This window comes from Panthera leo, chromosome C1 (assembly GCF_018350215.1).
Source record: "Panthera leo isolate Ple1 chromosome C1, P.leo_Ple1_pat1.1, whole genome shotgun sequence".
Classification (NCBI taxonomy): Eukaryota; Metazoa; Chordata; class Mammalia; order Carnivora; family Felidae; genus Panthera; species Panthera leo.
The window spans coordinates 181,000,998-181,014,996 of NC_056686.1; the positions used below are offsets into that span (position 1 = coordinate 181,000,998).

The window sequence follows — 13,999 nt, forward strand, 5'->3', positions numbered from 1 at the left end:
ATAAGCCTCCATATTGAAAGAAGTCCTTTTATTCTATGAAAGAAAAAAAAAAAACAAAAAACAAAACAAGACTTTAAATTCTGAAGAACTCAACATTCGGCAAACTTAGTTACTCGTAAAAAGTAAATAACACAGCACACCAAAGATATGGTACAGTTCTTTCAGAAACAAATTATGACTTAATTTAAAAGGCAATACACTAATTTCAGGCTACCATTTCAGAAAAAAATAAGGAATTGAGAATTAAAAGTCTAGCTGTGTGCTTTCTTTCCACATAGAGAAACTAAAATGAAATGGAGAGAGAGAAGTCCTGTAAAGAAAAAGTATTCAGTCAGCTTTCGGATGCTTTGGTATAAAGAACTGATCATGGCAGTGTAATTCTATTAACAGCTGGGTTTCAGTCTGCTCCAGTAGGTTCCATCTTGTATTAGGGGGAGAGCTTGTATTTGTATGTTCTTTCCTTTCAGTGATTCCACGTTTAGGGTCAGTTATACCGTGAAAGGTTTTATACTTGCTTGCTAATCCTGGAATAACAGAAATATTAGCCAGTGTGCCTTTAGAGCTTAAAAGATCTGTAAATGTGGGGCACCTGGGTGGCTCCGTAGGTTAAGCATCTGACTCTCGGGTTTTGGCTCAGGCCATGATCTCATGGGTTTGTGGGATTGAACCCCATGTTGGGCTCTGCGCTGACAGCACAGAGCCTGCTTGGGATTCTCTCTCTCCTCCCTCTGCCTCTCCCATGCTTGCTCTCTAACTCTCTTTCAAAATAAATAAATACTAAAAAAAAAATCTGGAAATGTAGTTCAGTACCCAAGTTTGTTTTTTTTTAATGTTTATTTATTTATTTTTGAGAAAGAGAGCACAAGCAGGGAGGGGCAGAGAGAGAGGGAGATAGAATCCCAAGTAGGCTCTGTGCTCTTAGAACAGAGCCCCATACGAGGCTCACAGTCACGAACCACGAGATCATGACCTGAGCTGAAATCGAGGGACAGATAGATGCTCAACCAACTAAGCCACCCAGGGGCCCCAGTACCCACGTTTTTAACTTGTTTGGTTATGTTATATTTGGCATTTAAACTATCCTTTTCATTGACCTCACATTTTATTTAGATGAGTAAATTTTATTTTTTCTTCAGGTATGTGAATCTATTAATGTAATGTAGATACTTACACATGCTTTGAAAAAGTATGTAGTGTATATGTAATTGTTTTAAGAAAAACAATTTTTTTCTCCTGTGCACCTATTTGGAAGTATGCACCTAACACATTGAGGTACCGTTCTAAGCCACACAAAAAGATAGGTAACCAGCCTTTGCCCTCAAGGAGATTACTGTCTATTTTAGCAGATTTAATTTACCAAATCTGTTTTTTTCATAAGATGAAAGAATATTTAAGCTCTGCATATGTTGAGTAAGCACCTTGCCTAAGCAGTGGTGAGATAAAATGACTTTGGAGTTAGATGGACCTGGGCTTTTACCCCGGCACACTTAGTATTTCTGATCCTTTAAGTCTGAGAGTTTACTTTTTTTTTTTTAAGTTTATTTATTTATTTTGAGAGAGAGAGAGAGAGAAAGAGAAGGCATGAACAGAGAGGGGCAAAGAGAGAGGGAGAGAGAGAGGGAATCCCGATGCGGGGCTCAAACCCACAAACTGCAAGATCATGACCTGAGCCCAAGTTGGATGCTTAGCCGACTGAGCCACTCAGGGGCCCCGAGAATTCACTTTTAAAACAGGAATACTAATTTTTAGCTTACAAGCTTACAGAGGTTTCATGGGGTAAACATCATAATGCATATAAAGCGCCTATCAGAGGAGGTGGATGGGGGGATGGGAAGAAATAAATAAATAAATAAATAAATAAATAAATAAATAAATAAAATGCCTAGCACAGAGATTAGCCCTAAATTTTTAGTAGCCTCCCCCCACCCCACATATATTATTTAAATGAAGAGTTCAGCTTCAGCATTTCTATAATTATCTCCATTAATTTTTATCTAGTGTTATTTTAAAATAATTAAATAATTTAAATTTAAAATAATTTCATAAATGCAGCCAGATTCTAATTGGCAGTACTTTGGGTGGCGAATGAGGCAGCAATTGAGCTGTTAAAAATTCAAGAGACAATATAGGAATGCCAGAACATGAAGGTCAAGAGCCAGGCCCCAATCCTTCCACACATTTATTACCAGTCACAGCCTCTGCTGTTAGAAATGATCTGCCAGGGCTGAGAGGTGTCCAGGGGAAGGAGAACAGGAAAAATGGATTCACAGTGTTTCTAAAAGGCCCGGAGAAAAGAAAAACAGCTAAGGAGATAGGGATTTGTTTTGCCAGGATTCTATAAAAAAGAAGAGCACATAAATTACACCAAGAGACTGTGACTAGAAATAAATATTGGTATATCTCAGCCCTCTGCTCCCAATCTTTGGAATCCTTTTTGTGGTTTTCCGCAGAGAGAACAAAAGGCACGTCCTCTCACCAGCACACCTTCCATCCCTGGACAGCACTTATGCCTCAGCCCTCCCTCCTTCCCCATGCTGTTGAACGAACCATGTGGAACAAGTGATAAAGTAAACTTGAGACCCAACTTTAATTCTCTACCTGAAAGCCAGACAGTCAACTCTGCTCACCTGATCACTCCTTGCAACTGTGTCCCTCAAAAATAATCAGGGCACATCCTACAAAGAAGGGGAAAACGGAAGGGTCTCCCTAATCAAGAAACTCTAAAACTTAACTGAAGTCCCCAAACCCTACAAGTTATTTGGAGAGTCTTCCTCATTCTTTAATTCCCCTGCTGTCTCCACATTCCACGCCTAATGAGAGAGGGAAGGTTGAAAGAAAAGCAGTTTGGAGCACTTGGGTGGCTCAGTCAGTTAAGCGCCCAACTTCAGCTCAGGTCGTGATCTCACAGTTGGTGAGTTCAAGCCCCACATCGGGCTCTGCACTGGTAGTGAGCAGCCTGCTTGGGAGTCTCACTTTCTCTCCCTCTCTCTCTGCCCCTCCCCGACTCGTGCATGTGCTCTCCCTCTCTCTCTCTCAAAACAAATAAACTTAAAAAGAAGAAACGCAGTTTGCTCATTTTTCCATTTTTCCATTTTTCCTGAGCCAGCCAGGCACCCCTGTTGTTAGTGGTTTTGTTGTGTAGTATTCTATTGTGTGACTATAACACAATTTATTCTTCCCCAGCGATGAATAATTGTTTTCATTATTTGGCTGTTTAAGTAAATCTGCCTTGAGATCTCACTATGCATTTTTTTTAAGATATTATTTTTAAGTAATCTCTCCACCCAACATGAGGCTTGAATTTACAACCCCAAACTGAGTTGCATGCTCTACGGACAGCCAGTCAGGCGCCCCTCCCACTGTGCATTCTTCATTTCTTCCAGGCCCCTCCCTGTGGAAATGTGGTGAATAGAATTGTGGAGAGGGTCTCCACACATCCAGTTAGTTTTGCCTCATGTTAGTTCTTCAGCTTACTTGGGCACCAGAATTCAAAGGAAGATAAAAATCCTTTGTTGCCCAAATTTGAGAGAGAGAGAAGGAGAGACAGAGACAGACAGACAGAAAGGGAGGGAGGGAGGGAGGTGAGAGGATAGAAGGAGGGAAGGGAGCCAAGGGAAGAAGGGAGGAAATGTATAGGCATGATCTTTAACTCATAATTCTCATTTTATAGAGGTATCTGATCATCTTAATTTCTAAGAGCTAAATAAGTAATGCTTACATGATACATGATTCTTTACTTCACTCTTGGAAATACTCCATGTCCTCTGGAAATATTTAAAGAGCTTTGTCATATCCCTTTAGGAAGTGATAAAATCTGGGGCGCCTGGGTGACTCAGTCGGTTGAGCGTCTGACTTCAGCTTAGGTCATGATCTCACGATTCGTGGGTTCGAATCCCGCATCAGGCTCTGTGCTGACAGCTCAGAGCCTGGAGCCTGCTTCGGATTCGGTGTTTCCCTCTCTCTCTGCCCTCCACCACTCGTGCTATGTCTCTTAAAAATGAATACATGTTAAAAAAATTTTTAAAAAAAGGAAGTGATAAAATCACAGTGTCAAGTGCAAGCTTCAGGGCCAACTTCACTAGGAAGTTTAGTTGACTGAGTATTTTTCCCAAAAGTTTTTTTTTTTTTTTAACTTTATGAAGAATCCGAACTCTTGAACAAATCCCAGGGAGGCTGAGGCAAGCAAAGAAATGCATTTTTAAATATACCGTTTTGAGCATTGTTGCCCGCAGTCTTCATTGCTGACTCTTATCCTCGATGCCTTATTCCACTTCCCCTAGATGTTTCCACTTTCGCTGTTACTTAATTTGCTTCCTCAAATGTGGAAAGTCATGAGACACTGAAGTTTGTTCCTTTAAGCCCTAGAATCTACATTAATAAATTATCTAGACAATTTCCTAACCTATCCCTGTTTTAAAATTTTGATATACAGATCATCTAAGAAACTGGTCAATTAAAGTAATCAGTCCATGGTAATTAGCAAATTATTTGCTCCACAGTTTATTATAGAGACTTTAATTTCTATCGTTAAGACTAAAAGTTTTTTAGGGATGCCTGGCTGGCTCAGTTGGTGGAGCGTGTGACTCTTAATCTCAAAGTCGTGAGTTTGAGCCCCACGTTAGGTGTAGAGATTACTTAAAAATAAAAAAATAAAAAATTGTAATATTTATTTTTGAGCGAGACAGAGGGTCTGAAGCGCGCTCTGCACTGACTGACCCTGATGTGGGACTCACACTCACAAACCACCAGATCATGACCTGAGCCGAAGTTGGATGCTTAACTGACTGAGCCACCCAGGCACCCAAAATACAAAAAAAAAAAAATTTAAGTAAAATCTTAAAGAATAATTTTCTTTTATTGTATGTTTGTTGTTCATTTGGGGAATGTTGACTTATTTTCAATTGTGTTCTTGTTTAGTCATGGGGAAATATACACATTCTTTATAACATCATCGATTAATATTTGAAATCAGATTATAATCATTTTCTTTTTAAAAAAGAAAATTTTATTTATTTATTTATGAGAGAGAGAGAGAGAGAGAGAGAGAAAGAGAGGCAGGCGGATAGAGAATCCTAACCAGGCTCCACTCAGCACAGAGCCTGACGCGGGGCTTGAACCCATTAACCGTGAGACCATGACCCGAGATGAAATCAGGAGTTGAACGCTTAACTGACTGAGCCACCCAGGCATCCCTATAATCATTTTCAATTAAGTTTATGCCAAATGAAGTTTGAGAGGCTTCATGATAAATCTCATCTCATAGACCCTCATAAGAGTAACCACTTGGTGTTTATTGTACAATAAATTGCAAATGACATTAAAATAGTGACACATAGCTGTGCAAGCATGGCAAGCCAAGTTCTGGACATCAACCCTTTAACCAAAAAGAGTTAATGTAAGAAAAAAATGCAAATGACTTCTCAATTTCCTCTTTTTAGCAATTATAGGTAGAAGTTTAAAGTATGGTTAGAATTTGCCTGTGATTTTTTTTTTCCTCCTGTAGTATTTAGGGCTAGGATGAGTGAAGCTTCTATGATGAGTGTTTTACCTCACCGCTCATGGGTTGGAAGTAGTTTTATTTAAAGACAGGATGGAAAGTATAGGGGCCAAAGCTGAGAGAAAAAAGATAAATATTTGTGTTGAAGGGCAGTGGCCATAGAAATGCATTAGATAATAAGTATATAAAAGGCTTGGCATTTATTACATTGCTTGGAAGGATATTTTGGAGTCTCCTGAGATTTCTTGAAAACCACATTAGCGTCCATCTGGGAAAGAGTTCTCTGCCCTAACACACATTCCCAGGCCAACTTTCAGGCTTTCCTTAAAAGGTACTTTGTATTAAGCTGTCAGGAAATAGCCCTTTGTTAGCCCTTTGGTTCTGGGCTCAAAAAAGGCTGAAGTGATAAATTGTGATTCTATTTTTTTAAAAAAACCACTCTAGCTAGAGATGGTTTTGAATTCCTATGATAGTGTTTAATTTGTTCGAGATTCTTATTCAGCATTTACAATTGGCTCAATGTTAGGGAGAAGGAGAAACCTGTTGATACAGCTCCTTTAAGGGCTGCGGGTTTCAAAACAACTGTAGATAGCACACATTCCTGGGGTGAGGCAGAGGGTGAGCCGAAAGCCTTCCCCATTCATTCAAAGAAGGAGAAAGGGACTGAACTTGCCTCCCAGCAGGTGAAGTTAAGCACGTCCTGTAAGTGGATTGATTTGTTATATAAATCAAAGTTCTGTTTGAAGGGACCATAAACAATACTTTGTCACCTGGTACCTTCTGTTTCTCCACCCCACCCTCAAAGCCCCCCAGAGCTCATTGCTGGGGAAATGTTCCCTTCTTGTTGAGAGATGTCTTTCTTCCTCTTTGATGATTGTTATTTTTTTTCTCTTTCTTTTTAGCTCAAAAGGAGATTTTTTTTCCTTTTTGTCACGTCTGTGTCTTTTCTCATACATTACATTGTTTCTCTTTTGCTTTGTTACTAGGCTTGTTTACATCTTAAAAACAAATGTGAGCTTCGTATCAAAACAAAATAAATGCGTGCTCTCTAGAATTATAAAGGAATAGTACAGCTGTCCTCAGTGATTATGTTCTTTGAGCATCTAAAATTTTGAAAGTGCTTAGAAATTTCTTTTTAACAAAAGCTATCAAAAAACTCCTTACAATAACCCATTTTGTGAAGTTTTTGAGTGTTGCTTTTGTGGATGGTTTACAGAAATGCCTAGTGTGTTTCAGAAGTACCTGTGCATGTGGCAGTGCAGTGAAAGCTCAACAATTTAAAACGTTAGACTGATTTTTTTATTTGCAGTTAATTTTGTACATTTATCCAGCGAAGTGCTTTTTTTCATAATATTTTTGCAGAGACAGATAAAAGCATTACTCAGTGCAACAACTTAACTTGAAAAGGAATAACAGATAAAGGTTGTGGGAGCCCGAGAAAATGGTTGCTGATACTTTGAAAGCTATGCCCTAGGATTGCCATTTAAAATTGTAGAACTGTTGTCAAACTCTTTAGCAATGTAGAGAGACCTTCTAGGGTGTATCTTCACCTGCTGTGAACTTCCCTTTCTCCTTTGTTCTGCCCCTGATCTCTGATCTCCCATCTCAGGGTCCTTCGTATTCAAGGACACTGCTGCTGAACTGCCAGCAGTCTCTGGCTGGAACCATGGACTGCTCTGACTCATCCACACTTTGATCCTGTGAGATCATTTATTCTAGGAGTAATGACATTCATTTTCCAGGAGGCTGGCGGTCTAGGCTACCACAGAAGGGATGAAGGTAAAGGACCCAAAATAGCACTGGTACACGAGCAGGAGCTCGATAACTATTTGTTGGATGAAAGTCTTCAACTGTTTCCTTCATGCCAATGGTATCTGCAACCGACCATGAGGGAGCCAGCTTGCTTTTTCTGTTAGTATTGCAGTTATAATTCTGACTTTTAAAATACCGAGGGACTTGACATTGCCAAATTTAAGTAAGTAAGCTTGGCCTAATTTACTTAAATAATCATCCCAAGCCCTCCAACGCCTTGTAGCTTTATTTCCAATATACCCTTTAAATTTTGCTTACAGGAGTTGGGAAGGAGGATTGCCGAGCTGGTGGTGCTCCAGGCCCTCTATACCCCCAAATGAGAGCATTGTTACGTGTTGAACTTGGCCACGTGATATTGTTGTCGCAGATGCTTTAGCTGCTCAAGAAACATTTTTAAAATAAATACCAAAAATCCACATTAAAAACACTTCTGGTTAAAACAGCCTAAGCTTCAGACAAACTCCACTGATTTCACCATTCCATCTCTAGCAAACCGGGAGGCCCCAGGCATTTGTGGCTTTTTTAATTAAAGTGTAGTTGACACATAATATCACATTGTTTTCCGGTGTACAACATATCGGCTGTGTCTTCTGACGGCTTCAACCTGTTATCAGTTATTTGTCCTTGCCTGTGGTATACACGAGAAACGAGACACTACGGTGTCTGTATTCTCTCCACTACTAACCAATGAGTGACCACTCCTTCAGAAGAGAACAAAGCTCTCTAGAGCAGGACTTCGCCAAATTTATAGTGTATATGGCAATCACTGGAGAGGTTGTCACAATGCAGTTCTGATTCTGTAAGTCCAGGGTGGGACCTAGTAATCTGCATTTTTAGCAAGTCACAGGTGATGTGAATGCCACTGGTCTACATTTGTATCACCTAGGCAGTTTTTTTTAAGCTGCAAATCCTTGGGGGGCGCCTGGGTGGCTCAGTCGGTTAAGCGGCCGACTTCGGCTCAGGTCATGATCTCGCGGTCCGTGAGTTCGAGCCCCGCGTCGGGCTCTGTGCTGACAGCTCAGAGCCTGGAGCCTGTTTCAGATTCTGTGTCTCCCTCTCTCTGCCTCTCCCCCGCTCACACTCTGTCTCTCTCTCTCTCTGTCTCTCAAAAAATAAATAAATGTTAAAAAACATTTGAAAAAAAAACCCTGCAAATCCTTGGGTTTCACCTCTATATCATCCTCCTATACACTCTTCCCCAAACCCATTCCAGGTTTCTCGTCGAATTGGCCTTGAGTTTTGGCCTAAGCATGGAGACTTTTTTAAGCTCCCAAGTAATGCTAATACTCAGCTAAGTTTAAGAAACTCCAGATCTGGTTTTTCATCAGTTTCTACTTGCAAATGCATTTACTTACATGTATCAACTGTCTGGTCCTGGTCCCTGTAAGCATTTGTTTTCCTTCCTTCCATCTTCCCTCTTTTCCTTTCTTTCTTTCCTTCTTTCTTTCTTTCTTCCTTTTTTCTAAAGTTTACTTATTTTGAGAGAGAGAGAAAGAGCGAGATTGGGTGAAGGGCAGAGAGAGAGAGGGAGAGAGAGAATCCCAAGCAGGCTCTGCACCGTCAGTGTAGAGCCCATTGTGGGGCTTGAACCCACAAACTGTGAGATCATGACTTGAGCAGAAATCAAGAGCCTGATGCTAAACTAACTGAGCCACCCAAGCGCCCCAGCATTTGTTTTTCTGAATTAAATGCTCTTCCCTTTCTTGAGGAAATCTTATCAGTCTTTCAAAGTGCTTTTTCAAATACTACTGCCTTTTTCACACAGTTAACACATTTAAAAAATTATTTTGGCACTCACCTTGCTCTAAATCCCATGCGACTTTATTTGTAACTCCTAAGGCAATGACAACATTCAGCCTTATAATTATATGTGTATTTATCTAAACCTCCTAGTTGATAAACTACCTGAAGGTAGACCTTGTCTCACCTCTTTTATATTTTCCCTGTAGTTTCCCAACCAGTGGTCTCACACAGTGCCCTGAGCATGCATTTCTTCATCCAGCAAGCATTCCCATAGAGCTGGTGTGCCAAGCGGGCCAGGCTCTGGTGAGGCACGCAAACACGTTCCCTCCCCCTTCTAGGAGCTTCACCCTCCAATGAGGGAGACCAATATGCACAAATGATTTACAAAGACAAATGTAAGAGTTCAACCAAGATGAGAGAATCTAAATGATTCCAGATTGGAAAGAAAGTCTTCTTGAGGAAATGATTGAGATCTGAAGAAATCTATAAGTAGGTGAAGGTGGGGAATAAGGGTGAAGCACATTCAAGACAAAGAAAACTGGAGCATTTGCATAATTTTAGAAGTTAATTTGTTTTCAGTCAAAATCTTCTTATCCTTATTCTCCATGTACCCAGGTCCCCAGTGAGGTAACAACAACTATCAGTTTCTTGTGTATCCTTTTAGTCTCTTTAAGTATGTTCAAGTAAATACATAGTAAACACTGAATTTTCACCTCTGAACAATGCTCCCCCAGCCTTTATAATTTATTTATTTATTTTCATTTCCTTACTCTTTCGTAAGGGAAAACTTGTTTTTTTAGAGAGACAGAGCGTGAGTGGGAGAGAGACAGAGAGAGGAGACACAGAATCCGAAGCAGGCTCCAGGCTCTGAGCTGTCAGCACAGAGCCCAATGGGACTCAAACTCACAGACCGTGAGATCATGACCTGAGCTGAAGTTGGACGCTTAACCGACCGAGCCACCCAGGCACCCCTGGGAAAACTTGTTTTAAAGCTGAACAGTATTCTATTACGTAGCTCTTTTAAGTGGTATGTCCCCGATAGTTGGCTTGCTTACAGTATTTTACTATTGCAAACAAGGCCACAATGAATAATCTTGAACTTTAGACATTTTTCACATGTGAAAGTATATCATGGAAGATCATTTGCCAGAAGAGAAACAGCTGAGTCATGAGCATATGCATTTGTAATTTTGAGAGATATTGTGAGATTGCCTTCCATAAGTGTTTTATTTTTTGTTTTAGTATTTTATTTTACATTCTCACTAGAAATATACAAGAGCCCCTTTCTCTATTGCATCCTCAATAGTGTGTTATCAACTTTTTGGATATTTGTTTAGATCTAGGTACCAATAAAGATATCTTAATAATTTTAGTTTGGGTCTCTCTTATGAGTGAAGTTGAACATCTTTTGATATGTTTAAGTTATTTATACATTTTTTATCTCTAAACTTCCTATTATTTTTAAAGATTTTTTTAAATGTTTATTTTTGAGAGAGAGAGAGAGAGAACACAAGCAGAGAAGGGGCAGAGAGAAAGGAGGACAGAGGATCTGAAGCAGGCTCTGTGCTGACAACAGATAGCGTGATGCGGGACTCAAACTCGAGAACCATGAGATCATGACCTGAACTGAAATCGGAGCTTAACAAACTGAGCCACCCGGTGCCCCTAAAAATTTTACTTTATTTATTTTTTCTTTAATGTTTACTTTTGACAGAGAGAGAGGGAGAGAGAGTGTGTGTGACTGGGTGAGGGGAAGAGAGAGGGACACAGAATCCAAAGCAGGCTCTGTGCTTATAGCTTAGAGCCCGATGTGAGGCTCGAACTCAGACTGTGAGATCATGACCCGAGCTGAAGTTGGACACTTAACAGACTGAGCCACCCAGGCGCCCCAAGATTTTACTTTAAAGTAATCTCTACACCCACCATGGGACTCACACAAACCTGAGATCAACAGTCACATGTTCTACTGACTGAGACAGCCAGGTGCTCCTAAACTTCTTGTATTCATACTCTTTGCCCATTTTTATATTGGGTTGTTGGTAACTTTATTATTGATTTCTAAAAGCTGTTTATATATTAAAGATTTTATACTTTTTTTGATGTGAGTTACTATTAATTCTCCCAGTCTTTTGTATTTGTTTATAGTGTTGTGAAGGTTTTGTTTGTTAGTTGTTTGTTTTACCTGTTTGTTTTTATCTTGTAGTTGATTTTGATTTTGACAGAGTTAACCTTATTAATCTTTTCTATGATTTCAGGATTTTAAGTCATAGTTTGAGTGGCCTAAACCATTCCAAGACTATAAATAAATTCTTCTAAGTTTCATTCTAGAACAGTTGTAGCTCTGCTTTTTTATAGTCAAGTCTTTGATTTTTCATATACACTTGGCATATGATATAAGGTATTCATTTGATTGTTTTTGTATGCCCATTTGCTGTCAAAATGACATTTATTAAATGTTTTAATGTTTATTTATTTTTGAGAGAGACAGAGACAGACTGTGAGCAGTTTAGGGGTAGAGAGAGAGGGAGGCACAGAATCTGAAGCAGACTCCAGGCTCTGAGCCATCAGCACAGAGCCCAATGTGGGGCTCGAACTCACGAGCTGTAGATCATGACCTGAGCTGAGGTCAGAGGCTCAACTGACTGAGCCACTCAGGCACCCCATTTATTTTTTTAAAAATATAACTATGAGAACCTTGAGAAAGGGAAGCAAGACTCAAGTCTGGGAGACCAGTTCTAGGGATAAGCAAGTGAAGGGTTAGGGAAATTTAAATAGTTAATCTCTGTAGCCACATGGATATTACATGACTGCTGCCCTAATCACCACCCTTTCATGGTAGACATGGCCAATCTGACGTGATACTTTTTTAAAAAAATTTTTTTTATTGTTTATTTATTTTTGAGAGAGAGAGAGACAGAGCGTAAGTAGGGGAGGGGCAGAGAGCAAGGGAGACACAAACTCCAAAGCAGTCTCCAGGCTGTGAGGTGTCAGTACAAAAGCCCAACGTAGGGCTCAAACCCACTGACCAAGAGATCATGACCCGAGCTGAGGTCAGATGCTCAACTGACTGAGCCACCCAAGCACCCCTGACATGATACTTCTCAAGACATTGTTTCAGGCAGCCACGTCCTATTAATCAAAAATGGACACATTTACCATCTCTGGTGTAGGATTTGATTTAGGAAGTATGGGGGAGTAAGAGAAGTGGCAAGAGAGGTAATTGAAAGGGCAAGTAATGTCAGGGTCTTGAATGCATATTAAGCAATGGAGATAATGTGACTTTTTGGTTTTTTAAGGGCACAAAGTGGCATATGTGTTTCAACAAAGTGAGGTAATGATGGCTTGAAAAAGAGAAACCCAAAGCTCCTGTAGTCGTCCAATCTAGGGATGCAGCATATCTGAACCCAGATAGTGAACTAGAGGAGAAGGGCCATATTCAAGAGGCAAACCTGGTAGGACATGTAAGTGTTGAATTGCAGGACTCAGAAGAAATTAACTATAGGTAGCGAGAGACAAGATAGACTAAAAAAATGATTAGTTCCTTAAAGTAGGGCATGTAGTGGTTCCGAGACCCAGATGGAGAACTTAGGAGGAGGAACACATTTCGGGACGGAGAGATGATAGTAAAGGGAATGAGTGTGGTTTTGGATTTCTGATATGAATGCTGTATTTGGACTGTTCGTGTTTGTCCAGCTCTGGGCTAAAACTATGATGTGCTTAGGAATAAAGAGAAGAGATAGTATTGACTCATACAGAGTAATTACTTGAGGACAGAAGTTGAAAAAAATGACCCGTTAGGTCTACGGATTCTCAATATGAAAGATGACTGCCTCAAGTTGTGGGAAAAGATGAATTTGCAAATGGAGCGTGTAATAATGAAAACAACAACAAAAGCTGATACAAGTCTATACAAACTGGAATAGGAAGCATGAGGTGATCTTATGATGATAATTCTGTGTTAGCCTCCACCAGCCAGTCTCAGCATATTATGTCCAAGCTTGGGCTCCAGGTCTTTAGACATTAAAATCCTGGAGAACATTCAAAGAGCAACAAAGATAATTAAAGGGTTAGAAATAATAGCTGAGGCATGAAACTATATTTGAGTTAGCCTGGAGAAAAAAAGAACAAATGGTTACTCCGTTCACAGTAGATGAAAGCACCATAGAGATAACTATTTCCTCAAGTTTGGAGCAAGAGAAGAAGGGATTAAATTGTAAATTGATGTGCATGAGATATGGGCCAAAACTTCCTGAGATGAAGGTTAAATAATAGATTAGAGTTAAATATGGTAGTTCAAGTTGTCTGGAGGTTGTGAAATCTCTCTGTGAATCTTTAAAGCATCGAGGGCTAAACGGAAATCCTCCATTTAGCAAGCACTCTGTACTTAAGGATCCAATTCCTTACCCCTGCCAGCAAAAATGCACCGCAGATCTTGTGCGAGTTGCTGCCATAAGATCCTTATTCTAAAAGGTAATTGCCACCATCGATGCCCCTTTGAAAGGCATGCATTCATTTGATAATTATTTTTTAACAATACACGTGGGACATTATTTTAGGTGCCAAGGATATTGAGTGAACAAAACAGAAGAAATGAATGTACCCACAGTTTATTGAGTATTGCTGTACGTCAGGTACTGAGCAACTACCTGCTTAATTCCAAAAGCCACCTCCTTTTTATTTTTTTTAAGTTTATTTATTTATCTTAAAAGAAAGAGAACGAGTGGGGGAGGGGCCGAGAGAGAGAGAGAAAGACAGAGGATCCAAAGCAGGCCCAGCACTGACAGCAGAGAGCCCAGTGTGGGGCTTGAAGTCATGAACTGCAAGATCACTCATCTGACTGAGCCACCCAGGCATCCCTGGAGACTTACTTTAATGAGGGCAACTTTTTAAATTGTTCGCATAAGCAAAATTAGAACATACATCATTTAGGTGTTTATGTAATAATGT

The 13,999-nt window shown here is 39.9% G+C and overlaps 1 protein-coding gene across 1 annotated transcript in view; it reads left to right on the forward strand.

The window, feature by feature from the left end:
- SLC39A10 (solute carrier family 39 member 10) overlaps nt 1-13,999 on the forward strand; it is a 151,141-nt gene that overhangs the window by 37,817 nt on the left and 99,325 nt on the right. The window lies entirely within an intron of this gene.